Consider the following 18,045-nt stretch of genomic DNA (forward strand, 5'->3'; position numbering starts at 1 on the left):
TGCACCAGGACTTCCCCTAAGTGGAATGCAGCCATCATTAATGTTATTAAACACACCTGTGCTCCTGTAACGTGTTACATGACACAATGCTTGATATATTAGTTCTGAGACTCATAATTCTGGAAATAAAATAATACAATTTAAGAATTTAGATTTGTAATGTTGATATTGTTAATGATACATTTCAGAATACTGGCTCGCTATTCTCAGAAGTTTTTAGGAATTCCGAGTTTGAAATATCTCCAACAGGAAAAGACTCTTCAAGAAGCACTTTTGGACAGTTGGAACCCTGAAGGGGATTCATTGATACTTAACTTTAATAAGCTTGAAATGTTTGGAAAACGAAAAATAGAGACCGTTACTGCACGAAGCGTTTACTTTTGTGACTGACGCTAGCTAACGTATACAGCGAGACTTACTTTAGCCAACTATCGCTAGTTTAGTTAGTCGGTTACTAGCTAAAGGTTCTACTGATAGCCGTACCTTGCTAACTCAGGTGAGACATTTTGTGTTTTGAAGTCTGCTGAAACGTTGATTTCATCTGTGGAAGCGTCAACAAAAAAAACAACCCTTTCAAGGTAACGTTAAAGGCATTAGAAGCAGCTGTAATTTAGCTAAGTGCCATATAATAACGAGCTACAGAGAGTATTTCTAGCTAATGGAGCCTCATGTTGCAAGTGATAAATCGAAGCTGAGCCACGTATCACCACACTGTCTTTGCTCATAATTGTGTAGTGTAGTTAAATATGGTGATTTAAAAAAAAGTAAGCATGTTAACTTTAGCTACATCCATTGTACATTTGAAAGCACTCAACGATTTTATGGTCTGGAAACAGCTGCCCCACCTAATTTCAAGCTGCTCTTGATACTTAAGGTTACTTTGACTATGATCCCAACTTTTATGCATGCAAGGTAAATGGTGATGGTTTTTATCTTGTGAACATTTCCATACAGCTTCTGACAAATGTACAAATGTGGATTTAAACCTTTGAAATAACTGTAATTAATACATATTTCAGTTTAACCATCTTCACTTTATCAAAAAAGTAAATAATGAATTTCGAAGATAACATACAGCCGTACTTAGATATTAATTATGCCATTCATAAATTGCCTGAAATACAACGAAACATAATACAAAAACAATTATGTCAAAAGTGTAAAATGTACCATAGCATAATCTCTCCTGTAGGACTTGCTTGATTAAAAAGATGAACATGTAACACATCATGAAATAAGAGTCGGTCTTGACTGTATCAGGCATCATTATAATTAATTCAGAAATTATTATGAAGAAACCTTTTGTGCCCTGAAATGTTGCTAACCATAAATTCAATACAGCGTGGTTCTGAAGGGGTTGTAGCCGATTCTGTGGTCTGTCCTGGGACCAGTGGTCTCTGGCAGGGACCAGTGGTCACAACCACTAGGGGCGCTAGAGACACTGGTCGCGACCAGCTCCTCAGTGGTCTGCCCTGAGGTCCCTGTGGTCTGTGAAGCGGCTTTAGTATTGTCAAACCCTTCCTGTCGTTTTGGCAGCACTGTTAGCTGGATAAATGTCAGAGATCACAGTCTTTTGTCTATAAAATACACTATATCATATATATTATGATTATTATTGTTATTATTATTGATAATGGAGATCCGTGTGGTCAGGACCAGCTGGTCTCTGGCACGGACCAGTGGTCACAACCACTAGGGGCGCTAGAGACACTGGTTGCGACCAGTGGCACAGTGGCCATTAGCAGCATCTTACTGGCACAAAGGGCACTAAAATTACTGGTCTTGACCACCTCCTCTGTGATCTGTTCTGTTCTTTGGACCAGTTGAGTGATCTGTGGAGTGTTTATTTTTAATACAACTTTTCACGTTTCTCAAAGTGTGAGCAGAGTCGCCTAATGTGAGAAGCCATAATCGTTTGTCTATCCAATGCTATTGATCACTATTATTAATAAAAATCATAATAACAATGATTAAATTATTATGATTAGTCGTAGTTGTATGAGTAGTACTATCGACTATGCAGGTCCATGTCTTCCTGACTGGTTTAAACTTTACCAATGTGTTGCATTTTTCAACGATCAAATTCAACTTAAGTAGCCTACAGTACAGTGACAAAAGTAACAGTCGAATCATCTTGATTGATCCAGCACCTGATCACCTGATCGTTCAAAGGATTTTTTCTGGATAAAATCTGGAAAACCCTCAAATCCCGCCAGGATGTCAATTGTGGACTGCATAATAGAAAACATTTAAGTTCATGACAACATAGGAAAAAATAAACAAGGAAGAGGACAGATTATAAACATAAAATAATGGGTTGGAATTATATAGAACTTTTCTGGGCACTGAAAGTGCTTTAAATAAACCATTATTCTCTCTTGCTCTCTCTCTCTTTATATATATATATATGATTGGCCAATGGGTCCTGATAGGGCCTCTTGTGGCTTTATAAGCTTCTTCTTCTTCTTCTTCTTCTTCTTCTTCTTCTTCTTCATTTGGGGCTTATATTTAATGACATTTCAGTTAGGCTATAGTCAAAGACACAGAAGATGGCTCAAATCTAAAAAGAGTCTGATCACGTAAGCATATCTCGACAAATAACAATAAAAACAATAAAAGTCAAAGATTACTTACACAGATCGTTGGAATGGGCCTGGGAATCCCAGGAATCCAAGCAAAGTATATCCTAGACCATATTCTCCCCTCTTTGTGGTTTTACAATGAGCATACGGCGTAATAATCATCTTTTTACGGCTGCTAAAATTGACGATACTTTCAAACAGTGGGACAGTATGGGCCTTTCAACATGTAAAGATTTTTTCCTAAATAACATCTTTCTCAGTTTCACTGACTTGGTCAGTAAATTCAACATCACTAAATCCAGTTTTTTCAGATATCTTCAGGTTCGTCATTTCATTTAAACACACATCTCATAATTTTCTCAATTGAGCACTCTGACCTGGAGGATATACTGCAGACCCCTCTAACCTTTAGAGGCCAAATCTCTAATATATAATTCAATTATGTTCAGTTCAGTTCAGTTAAGTCACTTTATTATCCCAAATGGGAAACTTGATATGCAGTTAGAAGCGAAAGATAAAAAAAACACATTCAAGCCACATACAAATAGAGGCAACAATACAAGACATGAGTACAAAAAAGATTTCCTGTGTAATACACACAACAGAATTTATCACCACTGGAACAATCTCTAAAAACAAAACAAGTACTGCATTACATGTGCAAATTAAGCTGAGTTATTGCACATGGGACAAAGGAGTTTTTACCCCTACTGGTCTTAAACCGAGGTATTTTAAATCTGCGACCTGATGGGAGTATTACAAACTCTACAACTACTACTACAAAGAGTGAAGGGGGTGGTTTATAGATATAGACCGGGCCTTGTGAAGAAGTTGCTGGTCAAAGATAACCATCAAAGGGGACTGTGAAAACACCTTACCAGCCACCTTTACAATATGGCTTTCTTAAAATCAATGACCATATCCTTGGTTTTTGTGGAGTTTAATTGGAGAAAGGCCTCATCACACCATTGGACAAACTCATCCACAACTGGCCCATGCTCAGATTCATCTTTACGGAGCAGGCTAATGATGACGTATCATCAGCAAACTTCAGAATGTGCCTGTTCTTATGCTGGCTTCTACAGTCATTGGTGTAAAGAATGTACAGCAACGGGGACAGGACACAGCCCTCAGGAGAGCCAGTGGAAGAGGAGCGCTGTTCTGAAAGCCATTAACCCTAAACCTCTGAGATCTACATGTTAAAAAATCTGCAATCCAGCCGACAAAATTTCCATCAAAATTAAAATAGGTATGCAGTTTAGCACCTTAGGGGTTCCGCTTTTAGCCACCGGAACAACATTGGACTCCTTCCATAACTTTGGGACCCTTCACTGCTCCAGAGATATCCTAAATATTTTACAGAACACATCACAAAGCTGTTCTGAACAGTGCTTTAGCAATCTTCCTGTAATAGAATCAGGCCCCATGCTCTTATTTGTCTTAACTCTCTGAAACTCTGCCTTAACATCATGGGCATCAAACATCTGGCTCGGCTTTGTGGAAGAGGAATACTCTTTGCATATTTCTCTAAATTGCTCTGTGAAGTCATGAGTCTCAAATCTCACTTTACAGTATTCCATGGATCCTATCAAAGCAAAATGGGAAAAAGATTTAGGGACAAATATATCAGATCATATGGGACAGAGCTCTAAGCTGGGTGAATGCGACCTCTTCTTGTGCACGTTTGAATTTGATTCAGTTTAAAGTTCTTCACCGTATGCACTACAGTAAGGTTAAACTGTCCAAAATATACTCTGACATGGATGACATCTGTGAAAGATGTAGAATGGACAGAGCAGATTTACTTCACGTGTTTTGGTCCTGTTCCAGGTTGAGAGAGTTCTGGGCTTCAATATTTGAGGTCTTAAATGAAGCCTTTGATTTAGATCTACAACCTAGCCATACAATGGCCGTGTTTGGGGTAAAAGGGGGTGATATTGTAAGGTCCAATGGGAAGGAAAGTGTTGTTGCTTTTGTCACCTTAATAGCACGACGGAGAATACTACAAAAACATCTACACCACCAAAAGCCTCCACATGGCTTTCTGATATTATGATGTTTCTAAAAATAGAAAAAATCAAATACTTTCTTAGAGGATTAACCAGAACATTTTACAAAAACTGGGATCCTTTACTGGCTTACTTTGAAAGACTTACTACACGTCCCTCTTAATAACTGCTAAGATTTGTGAAGCACACTGATTACACTATTTGCTATCATGAGTAATAGAAGAAAGGTGTTTTTATTATTTTTTGTTTCTTTAGCTTTCCTTTCCTCAAGGGTTTGTTGTGGGTGGGATGGGGTTAATTGAAAGAGGTCTTGTTATTGACATTGTAATGTTGCACTTTATCTTCTCTAAAGCAATAAAAATACTTGTAAAAAAAAAGAATGAGCATATGATCAATATGATCACACCTGGCATCAAAATTGGAAATGGCTTCTTATTGGCCAGGAACTGAATCACCAACAGTTTACTTAATTTCATTAGTTTAAAGGCAGTGGCCATGTAGCCATGGCATGATCGAAAAACCAATTGAAAATTAATCTTCAATTCTCGATGGAAGACACCGACCTGCATAGTCGATAGTACTACTCATACAACTACGACTAATAATAATAATTTAATCATTGTTATTATGATTTTTATTAATAATAGTGATCAATAGCATTGGATAGACAAACTATTATGGCTTCTCACATTAGGCGACTCTGCTCACACTTTGAGAAACGTGAAAAGTTGTATTAAAAATAAACACTCCACAGATCACTCAACTGGTCCAAAGAACAGAACAGATCACAGAGGAGGTGGTCAAGACCATTGACATATATATAATGGACCAATAGACCCCGTTGCTCTGGACGGAGACCAGTGAAGGCTATTAGAACAACTTTTCCGGTGATCTCTTGCTTTACTGCGCAGCCTCCAACTGACAGAGACAACGTAAATGTGACGTGAGCAATGTGTCTGAAAGTTGTAAGTCTTCTGGTAGCTGTGCCAAGAGAAATCTCAATCATTCCCAATCTTATAGAGACGGAGAGTGTAGGTATATGTAAGGAGATAACATAAGCACAGGCTAATTATTGCTAACTAACATGCTAGTTAACATTAGTAATTAAACCTAAACAACTAATGTAAGTCTAAACTGCCTGCAAGCTTCTCCTGTACTATACGGTAATTCCTCTACTGTGCGACAGTAAGTCACTTGGTTATGACACAATTGTTAGCCTATTTTTACAAAAACGTCTGCTACGGAGCTATAACGTGAGGTACAAGGTAATGGAGCCTTTTATACATTGTCGTGTTTCTTTAGAAATAAACAACGGACAAATAGAGTCTTTAAACGTTTCAGATGTAAAGTTATTCACAGTCAAGTGACGTAAAAAAAAAAAATGGCGGTCAGTGGAATGCTATCAAAAAGTGATCGCTTTGTAGCAACAAAATGGCGCCATCGTAGGTTTGCGTTCTGAACATAGACAGTATATAATGGACCAATAGACCCCGTTGCTCTGGACGGAGACCAGTGAAGGCTATTAGAAGCACTTTTCCGGTGATGGCCAGCTTTACTGCGCAGCCTCCAACTGAGAGAATGTGACGTGAGCAACGTGTCTGAAAGTTGTAAGTCTTCTGGTAGCTGTGCCAAGAGAAATCTCAATCATTCCCAATCTTACAGATACGGAGACTGTAGGTGTATGTAAGGAGAAAACATGGGCACAGGCTAATTATTGATCACTAACATGCTAGTTAACATTAGTAATTAAACCTTAACATCTCATGTAAGTCGAAACTGCCTGCGAGCTTCTCCTGTACTATACGGTAATTCCTCTACTATGCGACAGTAAGTCACTTGGTTATGACACAATCGTTAGCTTATTTTTACAAAAACGTCTGCTACGGAGCCATAACGTGAGGTACAAGGTAATGAAGCCTTTTATACATTGTCGTGTTTCTGTGGAACTAAACAACGGACAAATAGAGTCTTTAAACGCTTCAGATGTAAAGTTATTCGCAGTCAAGTGACGTAAAAAAAAAATGGCGGTCAGCAGAATGCCAACAGGAGGTGATGGCCAGTTAGCAACAAAATGGCGCCATGATGGCTCGAGTTCTGAAGCGAAGCTTACCCCCTTGGTTCTGAAGCGAAGCTTACCCCCTTGGTCAGGACCAGTAATTTTAGTGCCCTTTGTGCCAGTAAGATGCTGGTAATGACCACTGTGCCACTGGTCGCGACCAGTGTCTCTAGCGCCCCTAGTGGTTGTGACCCCTGGTCCCTGCCAGAGACCACTGGTCCCAGGCCAGACCACAGAATCAGCTACAACCCCTGCTGCACCCCTAGAAAATGGTAAAACTTTGTTTTGTTCTGAGAGTATAAATTCTTACGTTTATTTGGTAAGCAGGATCCCTGGATAACAGTCTATACACAATGAAAGTCATCTCAAGATACATTTTACATTTATATTAGTTGTTACATTAGAATAATTTTTTGTTTCAAAATAATATAAAAAGAAATGAAAAATAATACAGTCTGGACACCACTAGATGGTGCTATTTGATGACCAATATCAGTAGCCCTTTTATAGTGAACTACAGGCACACTTGAACATGGGCCAGCAATTTCTAAACATTTTATGTGGGTTATGTGCACTACATTCTAGAGGATCAGTATTTTAACTGATGGGACTAGTAGTGATTCGGCAATAAAGAAAATCTAATTCAAACAGTAAATATTTCAATAGATTAAAGAGTTTTAGTGTAGTATTTAAGAACCTGTCAAGAGATTTGCTTTTTCATCCAACCTGATAAGGATGATGTATGAGACTATTCTGAGAATATAGGAAAGCATGGGTTACTTTGCTTGGTTAAAAAAGACCACATGGTAGTATAGCATTGTATAGATATAGCATTTGTAAAAAATAAAACCATCAGAAAAATTATTATTGTAAGAAGTATTTGTGACACTAATGATAAACTCATTAACAAGCTGATTACTGTTTACTATCCCATTGAAACAGCTGATACCAAAACATATCTTTTAAAGCATTTTACATGCACTCTTCATAAAATAACATGAGTCAAATAATTTTGCTTGGCGCTTACTGGTTATGTTACTTCACCCATGCATTTTCTTGCAGGATATTAGAGGACAGTGGCAGTGAAGACCAACATCCCCGCAGGCAGCAGGTAGGTGTTAAGTCGTGCATTTGCTCGTCTAAGACATATATTGTAGTGAAACATTTGATTGAGATTGGTTCTTGTCTCTGTTTCCACTGTTTTTCAACTATCATGAAAGTGAGGACATATGAAAAAAGGAGTAGCTGTACTGGTGATTTGCAAATCTGACATAAATTGTAATTTAAAATGCATTCAGTCAAGAAACAGCCACCTGCATTAGTCTAGAGTAGTTAGATTGCAATGCCAAATTACAACCGCAGCATACTTTTACCCGTCATGTCCTGCCTCCTGCACCCCTTGCCTAAACCAAACTGAGTATTTCCAGTAGGTATTTTATTTTATTTTTTTAACTCCGGATTCCAGACCTGATTCTCTGGACATTGTCTGGAGTTCATATGAGAAAACGGCTTAGATAAGAATGGGAATGTAATTTTTAATTCATATACTTTATATGTAACGGCCAGATGTAACTATTTTTGATCCAAACTAGCTCAAATGTAAAAAGTCTAATAGTGGGGGTGCAGCTCAGGTGCCTATATGTATTGATTATGAGTTACTCAATTAATTTTAAACATCAGTTTATTCATTAATTAATTGTAATCAATATAAATTAATATTCTTTAAAAAAAAAAATTATTTACTAATGTGTCTTACATTATACTCCATCTCCGTTGCTGTTTGCCTACTACAGTTTGGCTTTTATCCACACAAGCAAAAAACACCATCTACCATTTATTTTCAAGATATGCACTCTGCCACACTTACAATGAAATAGCAAACCCCTTGTAAAACTAATTGGAGCTGACATTAGAACATCATTGTTTCCAGTGAGAAAAACAGATTTTCATTTCTCCCTACTCACCTACTGTATTTTCTGTCATCTGAGTCTTTTAGCATTAACATGATGTCTGAAAGCTCAAAAAGTACTGTGATTTGAGCTTTATGTCAGTGATGATCCAAGAGCTGTATTTAGAGCCTGTATGTTGTTATCCTACAGGTATGTTTTTTTCCACCCTAAATCTGGGTTGTTACTTTGTCAGTTTTAGATATTTGGTTGCATTGGAAAACTGGTACAGGAACATGACCCTCTGAGCCATGCACCTGTTGTGCAGTATAATCTAGATAATAACCAGTGTCTCTCAGCTGTGGCATTTTGAGTCCAGTATTTACTCTCCTTTTAGCTCTGTTTTGGTCTCCACCATCTCCTGGGGGAAATATCCAGCTCTTTAGTTGTTAGATGCTCCCTTGTTGCTTACTTTGTCTGCTGCCTACTGTGGCTGGAAACAATGTTGATAAAAACGCTAAGATTGAATCAAAAAAGTAGATGTTGATCGTAAAAGGAAAGATGCTAAAACTCTTTGTAGAGCTGAGGGGAACGGCAGAGTTGGGTGATAATTTTGCATGGGTTATTCACTATGAATCCTATTATCCTACTATGCATTACACATAGTGTAATAATAGTTGAATCTGTTAATAAAAAAAATAATGATTAGAGAAGGTGTAATTATTATGTAAATTATTTGTGTTAAAATGGGGAAACAAATTAGCAAACCGTTTCCTATTTACAAATCCAGCAGATATGGAGCAACATTAGCATTTATTCATCCCGCCCCCATCATAAAAATATTTGATCTGTAATGATCTCCGAATAAAAAAAAAAATCACAAATACGCACAACAGGCATCATTCAAAATGCACTGTCCCTGTTGCTTGCACTGTTGCTCATCAGTAAACTAGGCTGTTGCTGTTTTCTTTGTTAGTGCAAAATCGAGGAAACTACTGAGTTGTTGTCATTTGTAATAGCATTTTGGATTCTACACCATAACTGTAGAGTTTGCTGACTTTTAAAAATGCAACTGCCTGACAGCACCTCTACACAGAAAGAGTTTCAGCCTTGTTTTTCATTCGTCCGTCTCACAGTCTGACAGAAACAAAAAGCTTTTATTTTTAATCAATACAGTTGCATACACAGACGGCTACACGTGTATACGCAACCCAAAGCATATTTTTATGCTTCATATTACACTAACATACCTGTTAGACCTGTCACCTACTCAAACAAGGCCATGGGACCAATGAATGTTGTAACATTGACTTTAATTCAACTTTAAAATGATAAGGTAAGATAATGTAGGATTAGGCTACATTAGTTGAATTAAGTGATCATTCTCATTTGACTTTTTTGAAAGAATGACTGGACTACTGTCTGGAGATGGCTCGAATAATTTCATATTGATGGGGTTTTTGTGATCACAGATTTAGCCTCTGAACAACGGTGCTAGTCATCCTGACCACTAATAGGGTTTGACACAGCTGTCACGAGTTAGTGAGGCCACTACATATTCTCAAGAGGGCTCAACTGGCTTCAGAGTACAAGAACAGGGGGATGTGAATACTGCAGCAAATGGCTGGACTTCATCTAAACATATTCAACTATAGAAGTGGTACCAAGTAATTGATGACTCTTTTGATTTTGGAAAACATTTCAGTTCTGCATTGACCTCTGTAAGCACTAGTTGGGCTATCAGATATTAGGCAAGTAAGAGCTAGCAGGAGCTATTTGAGGCCAACTTTTGCCCAAGGGAGGCATTTAGTAATGTTTCCAAAAGCCCCCCATTGCCTCTTTTTATAAAACTGAAATGTCAACACCATCATCATGATAGACATTTTTGCCTGCATAGCTACTGTAAGGCATTTTGAAAATTTCTAATCAGGGTCAGTAATACATTTGTTATAACATGGCCACTGTTTATCAGGGAATTTTATGTGAATATGATGTTGCCATGCTACACTTCAACTTAACTTTCTTGTACATAGTTTGTATTGTGAATTATGCAAGTAAAAAGAAATGGGTTCTGTATTGTACCTACAACTACAACTGCAGGGAAAAAGCTCAAGAAACAGCAACTTCTGAGTCCTTTTCTGTTCGGTCTTAGAGCTGTTGGGGAGAGAGGGAGGGGAGGAGAAGGAGGGGGAGGAGGGAGGTGGAGTAAGGCTGGAGTCCCACATAAGGGGAACCACTAGCAAAGGAGTCGTTTCATACCGTGCTCCTCTGAGCTGTCTATGCTTCTCTATGTTTGTATACGCTGGGAGCCAGCGTGCACCTGTGTGTTTGAGCCCTCACTGGTCTCTCTCATTCCAACTGGTTGTTTATCAATGCTGTCATGCTAGCAGCTCGTGCAGCAATCAGCAGGAGAGAAGCAGAACTGGACTTGGTGGACTGAAAATAACAAAAACTCCGAGCAAAAGAATTGTGTTTGGAGAGTTCCTGCCTCCATCTTGAGACAAAAGAATTCTAAGGAACAAACTTGCCAAGCTGGAATGAAGGACTGACAACAAGAAGACTTGTGTTGAAAAGGGTAAGTTGTGCACAGTTGAAGTTACTCTAATTTGTTGGGTTTCAACCAGGATCAGTATACAAGTTTTTACCTTCTTGTACAACTGCTATACTATCCGTAAGTAAACTGTACAGTACTGTAGCACTCCTACAGTTGAGCTGTTATTTATCTCTTTGTTAATGTGTGTGTGCACACGTGTGTGGTGGGGGTGTGTGTTGTTTGTTGGGTTTTATGATGCATTGGCTGGTCTGTGGTCCATCTTTGGATTAGACTCAGCTGCTTCGGTTCTTTCAGGGTATGTCTTGTTTTTTTTTGTTCATTTGTTCAGACATCTCACATGTCCAGAAATAAACACAGGCACACACTTCCACACACAGGAAGCAACAGGACAGTGTGATGTCTCCAGAGCAGACAGGATTTTCTCCTGCTGGTTCAAGTAACAGCAGCCTACTTGTAAACCAATAATATGTACCCTTATTCCAATCGTAATACCATTGTAAATAACTCATTCAGTCTGGAGTGTTGGTGGTAGATTCTCTCAGGAGAGTTTAACATTGTGGGCGAGTTTGATGTGTGAAAATGTAACCTTGGTTTTTGTAACAAAAAATACCATATTTGATATTCCTGGCAAGTTTGTTGCAGTAGTCATTCACTGTATTCACGTTCTGTGGAATTGTTGCTTTATGCTGTTTTTCAATGTTGGTAGTCGGACCTGCGGTTCTTGTGCAAAATTCAAATGTATTCAAATAAATATGGGTAAGCATGATCAGGAGCACAAAGGACACAGTGGATGCTTGCATGCATTGTGCTGTGCATGATGAACGCAATAGAGAGACAGCCTGCTACTGTAACTGCTAAAATAGTGCGGCTGCTTGTTTAAGGGCAGTAGTGAATATTGTTGGCAACTTAAATGGATGTTGACAGACAAGTGCAGAATGAATCACTCTGGCAGTATTAAATAAAAAAGGTGGCAGAAATTAAAAGTTAAATGAACATTGTGTGTTTTTCCATGTATTTATTGTACAAATGTTCATCAGAGCTAAACGTTATAACGTTATAACAGATCAGAAATGTTTTAGGTCACCTTTGAGATCCAGTAGCCTCCAGACACAACACAATTTTGGACCTGATTGGGGAAAAAGACCTGTGGACAACCTGAGCCTGATGTGATAAATTAATTTTCAAAAATGCCACATTTTAATTCAACCTCATTAAAAAAAGAGTAGCAACGCATGTTTTCCCCTTGACTTCACCGTTCACATTATCTGCCTTGACTGAAAAACAAGTTTTTGTCCTGCAAGTCAAAAATGATCACGAGTAACATACACCACATGATCAGAGCTTGTAGCAAGTCCACTTGGATCCACGATCATAACAACCGACACAGACCCAAAACCCATGGCTGTAGAACAAAACCTGGACCTGATTTGTTTGAAAATAATTTGGACCCTGCCCAACTTGGCTCCTGAGTCAGAACTCGATTACTAGAAACCAAGTGGATCTGTGAAGACCTATACTCTATATTACAACAGGACAGCATTACAAATGTCCTTTTAACTCAGCTTTAGTAACCTTTAGCCATAATAGCCCTCTGTTCTTCACGTGGGTTGCATTATTCATCCAGCTCCAATATTCACTCTTTTTTTTTTTTTTTTTTTTTTTTTTTTTTTAGCCACGTTTTCTCCACAAACTCTTTAGCTAACTAGATGTTTGATTTTCTGCACCAGATAGTAACTATCTTTTTTGTCTGTTATTTGGTGCTAAATAGACTTGTTAATCATCATTACATTAATCATGATCAATCATTAAATTGATAATTTTGTAGCACAACTAATTGTGTATATTCTGTACAATAACTAATTCAGTAACTATTGCCCTCAATTGTTAGCTTTTCCCACCATAGCTCTGTGATGGACAACCCATGTTGTGATATCTGGTACATGCAGATGGCTGTCATGTTCTGGTATATTTTCTTTTCTGTTTAAATATACATTGCAGCATCTACATAACTGAATGAATTATTATGTTATTATATTATGTACAGTTTAAGGTTAGGCACACTCAAAATTGCTGACCTTCAGCTCCAGTTAGTGTCTGTTGTGAGTTAGGCAGTTTGAAAATCGACATGCTGTCCAAGGATATCCTGAAGGGAAACCGGTTAAAATAGCTCTCCTATTTTTTCACAGGTCTCTCTCTCCGATTACTACTTTTGGAAATTCTGACTAACATCATTGTGGCACCGTATTTAGTGATATTGCTCACAATGCTGTGGGCCTACAAACTAGGAAAGCTGAAAGTGTGTGACAGGCACAGCAGAAGACAAGACATGGGTGTATACAGTAGGATGATGGAGTTACTTAGAGTATGCTTTAAAATGTAAATGTATTTCAAACAACAGAAATGGGGGTGCTGTGTAGGAGTAATGTCAAAAATTATTTACAGAAAAGTGGTGGGGGTTATTGGGAAGGGAAAGGCATGTTTCAGGCTCTGCATGCTTCACATTCTTAGCTGCTGACCTCTATGGAAAATAACAACAGCCGGGCTTGAAGGTTACCCTGCCCTAGCCAGTGCCTGAGGCTCGTTCCTGGTACCAAATATGATGTTTGTAAGTCTAGTGCTGTACTTGTAAAATCTGTTAGGGTAGATATGGCACATTAAAAGATAACTTAAAGTTAACATTATTTTTTTCCACATTGCCCGGCTTGAGCGTTCAAGGCTAGAAATGTTAAAGGATAGTACTATCCCTTGTAATTGTCCATCTCATGCAGGTTAATAGTGTGGGCTATTAGGCTACATTTTCAGTGGGACCAAGTTTATTAAGGATTATTGTCCTTTTGTAGCAAAAGCTCTATAAAGGGCTAAGGGCACCTGTTAATATGTGGTCCATCCAGGGGAGACCGAAAGATATCTTCGAGATAAAGAGATGGGGTTCATTACAGAAATATTTCTTTGTATGTTTGATTGTGATGGGTCATCAGTATAGGGTGGATCATTGCAGTCAGGAAATCAGAAAAATTAAGGGACTGAGGTCAGTGTCACAGGCCAAATTGAAGCTTAGGCAGCGAGTGAAAGGATGTAACAGAAAAATGGCTTCCCTGCTGTAACTGGTATGAGGCTTAGGGCTGAAAAGACAATATCATTGCAGTGATCACACACCATTTCACTAAACGGTTTAGAATAATCCCTATACAAACCAAAGGTCAAAGCATTAGTGAAAACCTCTGCTTGACGGATTGCATATGAAAGAAATATCTCTTAATGAAAATGACCCTGTTCTTCTCTGACAGAAGGTTTTTGTGTCAATGCCACTGTGATGACGAGGCACCCATGTGATAAAGTTCAGCCCTAATAGCATCAGATTTTGGGAATATGTGTTCTCTCATATGTATTATAATATTTGTAGGCTTGATGTTTGTACACATTTATACTAAGAACTACCAGAGCATCATTGGAAGCAAAGAGTAATTTTAGTATATCCACTATAGTCCTATGCACTATAGATTGGGGAGCAGACATTTGAAAGGTAATGCTTCTTGTTAACATTTAGGATTGGTTGTGGTATTTTATACAGTAGGGTCTGCTTCAAATAAAAAATGTTCATAATCTCTTGTTCCATGTATGAAAATGGTGGTGGGCAAAATTGCGCAGCTTTGGCATTAAACCAAACATAATTTATTCCAGTGTGGCAGAATGAGTTTACGAAAAATCCTCTGTGAAAGGAAGAAGAATAATCATCACATGAATAAATACTGCTAAAATTTCTTTAGAACTTTATAGCTTTAATTTGATGTAACGTGGAGAGGAACTGTAAACTCGTCAACACATTAGAGTAACATTCGTGCTGATTGCTTGTTCATTATGTAGTGATTTTGCGATCAGATCTGCCTGAGACCTGCCACCCCACATGCAGGTATCAGGAGGCCTTGTGATATACTGTATGTGTCACATTTATTTACAGTATAGTGCTCTAGTCAACTTTTTATTTTTTATAAATCTCCCCTACCCCCTACAGTACCGCAACATACCCCTAGGGGTACGCGTACCCCCATTTGAGAATCACTGCTCTAGTGTACACGTGCATCAGGTTTACATGTGTTTAGTACTTTATGGAGCCATATCCTTGTGTCAAGACAGTGGTTAGAGATGACTGGTCTGAACCTGCTCATTTTTTTTTTTTTAAGGTAGGACAGCCCCTCGTAAAAGAAACGACTATAAACTAACTCCTGGTGTGCCTGCCAGACCACACGCTCCCTGTCTGCTGTAAAATATGACCATGCTGCTTCCCTTTTTCTCTCCTCACTCTTTGCCCTTTTCTGTTTTGTGGGGCCTCATCGTGTCAGTCACAGTAACCTGGTGGTTGCTTCTAAGAAATCTGGCTATTGACCAGAGAACAGGACCAAAATAAACAACATACTGTGAGGGGATTAAGAGCTTCTAAAATTACAGCCCTCAGAACATATCCAGATGTTGCCTTCCTGATCCTCCTCAGGTAACACACGTGACAGAGCTGTAGTGTGCAGAGGAGTGAACTGGCGAGAGTTGCTCATGAAGAGCACCCCTCTGGAAACTCTTAGCATTTTTTTGCCATCCTGGACTCCATCTGGTGTGATCAACCTGCTAGAAAGGCAGAGTGTCTCACAATATGGAACCGGCCCTTTGTTTCCAGCTGTCCCCATACTGAGCCAGTGAAAAAAACACACGAGTATCAGGCTTATTGTAAAGAAAGAAAGAAGAACTAAGGAGGTTTTAACCGTTGCTTAAGGTTAGATGCTTATTAAATACATGAATCTGAAGCACTCTTGTAGTAAGGACAAAGTTATACCTAAATCGTATGGGGAAAATGACAAAGGCGAGGCTAATTATACAATATTATATAGAGACTATGATAACATTGGGTACAAACCCCAAACTGCAAGAATCGAATACAAGTACATTAGCTTCAAAAAAGCCAAAATACAAAGAGCCACATGTAAGTGCAACATGTAAGTGCAATTGTTTTTTTAAATAGCATCATCTTCTAAGCTAAGGTGCCGTCGGAAGAGATGTGTTTTTAACCTGCGGTGGAAGATGTGTAGACTGTCAGCTGCCCTGATGTCAATAGGGAGCTCGTTCCAACATTTAGGGGCCAGGACAGCGAACAGTCGGGATTCTGTTGTGTGATTAGGTGTCCTGCGCAGTGAGCAAGCAGCAAGCAGATTGGCTGATGCAGAGCGGAGTGGACGGGCTGGTGCGTAGGGTTTAACCATGTCCTGGATGTAAGCTGGGCCTGATCCGTTCGCAGTACGTTAACTCAAGTACGAAGCAGATGCAGTCAGCAGTTGGTAACCAGTGAAGGGAGCTGAGGAGCGATGTAGTGTGAGATAACTTGGGTAGGTTAAAGACCAGTCAAGCTGCTACATTCTGGATGAGCTGCAGAGGTCGGATGGTACTTGCAGGCAGACCAGCCAGGAGGTAGTTGCAGTAGTAGACATGCAATGACAAGAGCCTGAACCAGAACATGAACAACCTTCCGGGTTAGAAGGGAACATATCCTTTTGATGTTGTGCAGCATGTTTCTACACAATCGGGTTGATGCAGCAATGTTTACAGTAAGGGAGAGTTGGTCGTCAATTGTGACACTCAGGTTCCTAGCAGTCTGGGTGGGGCCTACCACCGAGTTGTCAATGGTGCCTTTTTTGGTTTTCCATTACGAAAAAAAGTACCTGGTACCTGCTAACAGGTACTTTTTTTAGTACCTGCTCAGTCGAGGTTCCAAGCGAGCTGAGGCGAGCCGAGAAGGTGACGTGAAACCCTGCAGGCTGCTGATTGGTCGGAAAGAAGTGTCACTGATCACTGCATTGCTAGCGAGAGACGGCATTTTATAAGGTCCTGGGTGGGAGAGCCCTTCCCTGGAAGGAAAAGCAACTCAGTCTTGTCAAGGTTGAGTTTCAAGTGATGTGTGTGGACATCCAATGAGAGATGTCAGTCAGACAGGCAGAGATACAAGTTGCTACTTGTGTTTCCTAATGGGAAAAAGAGAGAATTTGTTGGGTGTCTGCGTATCTGTGGTAGTAAAAGCCCTGTAAGTGAATAAAAGAACCGAGAGAGGTGGTGTACAGAAAAAAGAAGAGGGTGCCCAAGACGGAACCTTAAGGGACCACAGTTGTGATTGGACAAGGTTCATTATCATACCATTTCACTTATGTGGCATAATCCAACTGATCACTAATGTGATGTTTTGTGGGTGTGGAGTTAGAAAGAAGCGAGTTGACCAGACCTCTGTAGTCCGCTCCTCATCTTAGTTTAAGGCTAGTTGTTCGAGGCAAGGCACTACTAGCATAATGCACCAGAATCTCTGACCGAATTGTGGTTGGAAGAATTTTTGAGAGTTTTGACTATAGACATTTTTTACAGCTGTGACAGTGATGCACAATACCAGGACCCTGCAACCGAAACAGCTAAATGGAATTAAGACATAATTAATTTATTAATTGTGTTTTTTTCTGTGGTAGCAAACAACTGCCTTCTTAGATGTTCTGCTACAAACACAGCCACATGGACATCCCTTTTGAGTCCTTTTTCATGTCAGTGGTTGATTCAATTCAAAGATTCACTGGCATTTTAGCTTTACTAATAGTTTTCTTTTTCTCCCCTCTCTCCTGACAAAGTTGCCTCTTCAGCTTACTAGAAGGTAAACCAGCTTTGTGTCTATTTTGGATTCTCTAATTGGAAGTTGTTGCCTATGATTTTAGAGTTTAGCAAATGCAAAATAATAAGCATAGAGTTTAAGACCCTAGATTTACATCAGGTCAGTCACATCAACACTTTGTCACATCACGGGGAATCATTTTATTTGGTGTTCGGTGTAATTTTTACATGTTATCTAGTGTAGAAATTAATGTTTTTGAACGTTTTGGATGATCTTATATTATGGTTGTGTGTGCTGTATTAAAGCCCCATCAATACTAGATGTTTTAGG

At 39.1% G+C, this 18,045-nt stretch overlaps 1 protein-coding gene across 8 annotated transcripts in view; it reads left to right on the forward strand.

The window, feature by feature from the left end:
* Window positions 1-437: 437 nt before the first annotated feature.
* The window catches only part of snx19a (sorting nexin 19a), a 97,162-nt gene continuing 79,554 nt past the window's right edge, over window positions 438-18,045 (forward strand). For 6 of the 8 annotated variants that reach the window (XM_028595521.1, XM_028595523.1, XM_028595528.1 and 3 more), the window contains exons 1-2: window positions 485-578; window positions 7,710-7,758. The gene's annotated coding sequence lies outside the window, so the exon portion shown is untranslated. Of the gene's footprint in view, window positions 579-7,709; window positions 7,759-10,809; window positions 11,109-18,045 lie in introns of those variants that run through there. The other 2 variants (XM_028595524.1, XM_028595522.1) reach the window with 2 other exon arrangements.

Source organism: Perca flavescens, chromosome 13 (genome assembly GCF_004354835.1).
Source record: "Perca flavescens isolate YP-PL-M2 chromosome 13, PFLA_1.0, whole genome shotgun sequence".
Taxonomy (NCBI): domain Eukaryota; kingdom Metazoa; phylum Chordata; class Actinopteri; order Perciformes; family Percidae; genus Perca; species Perca flavescens.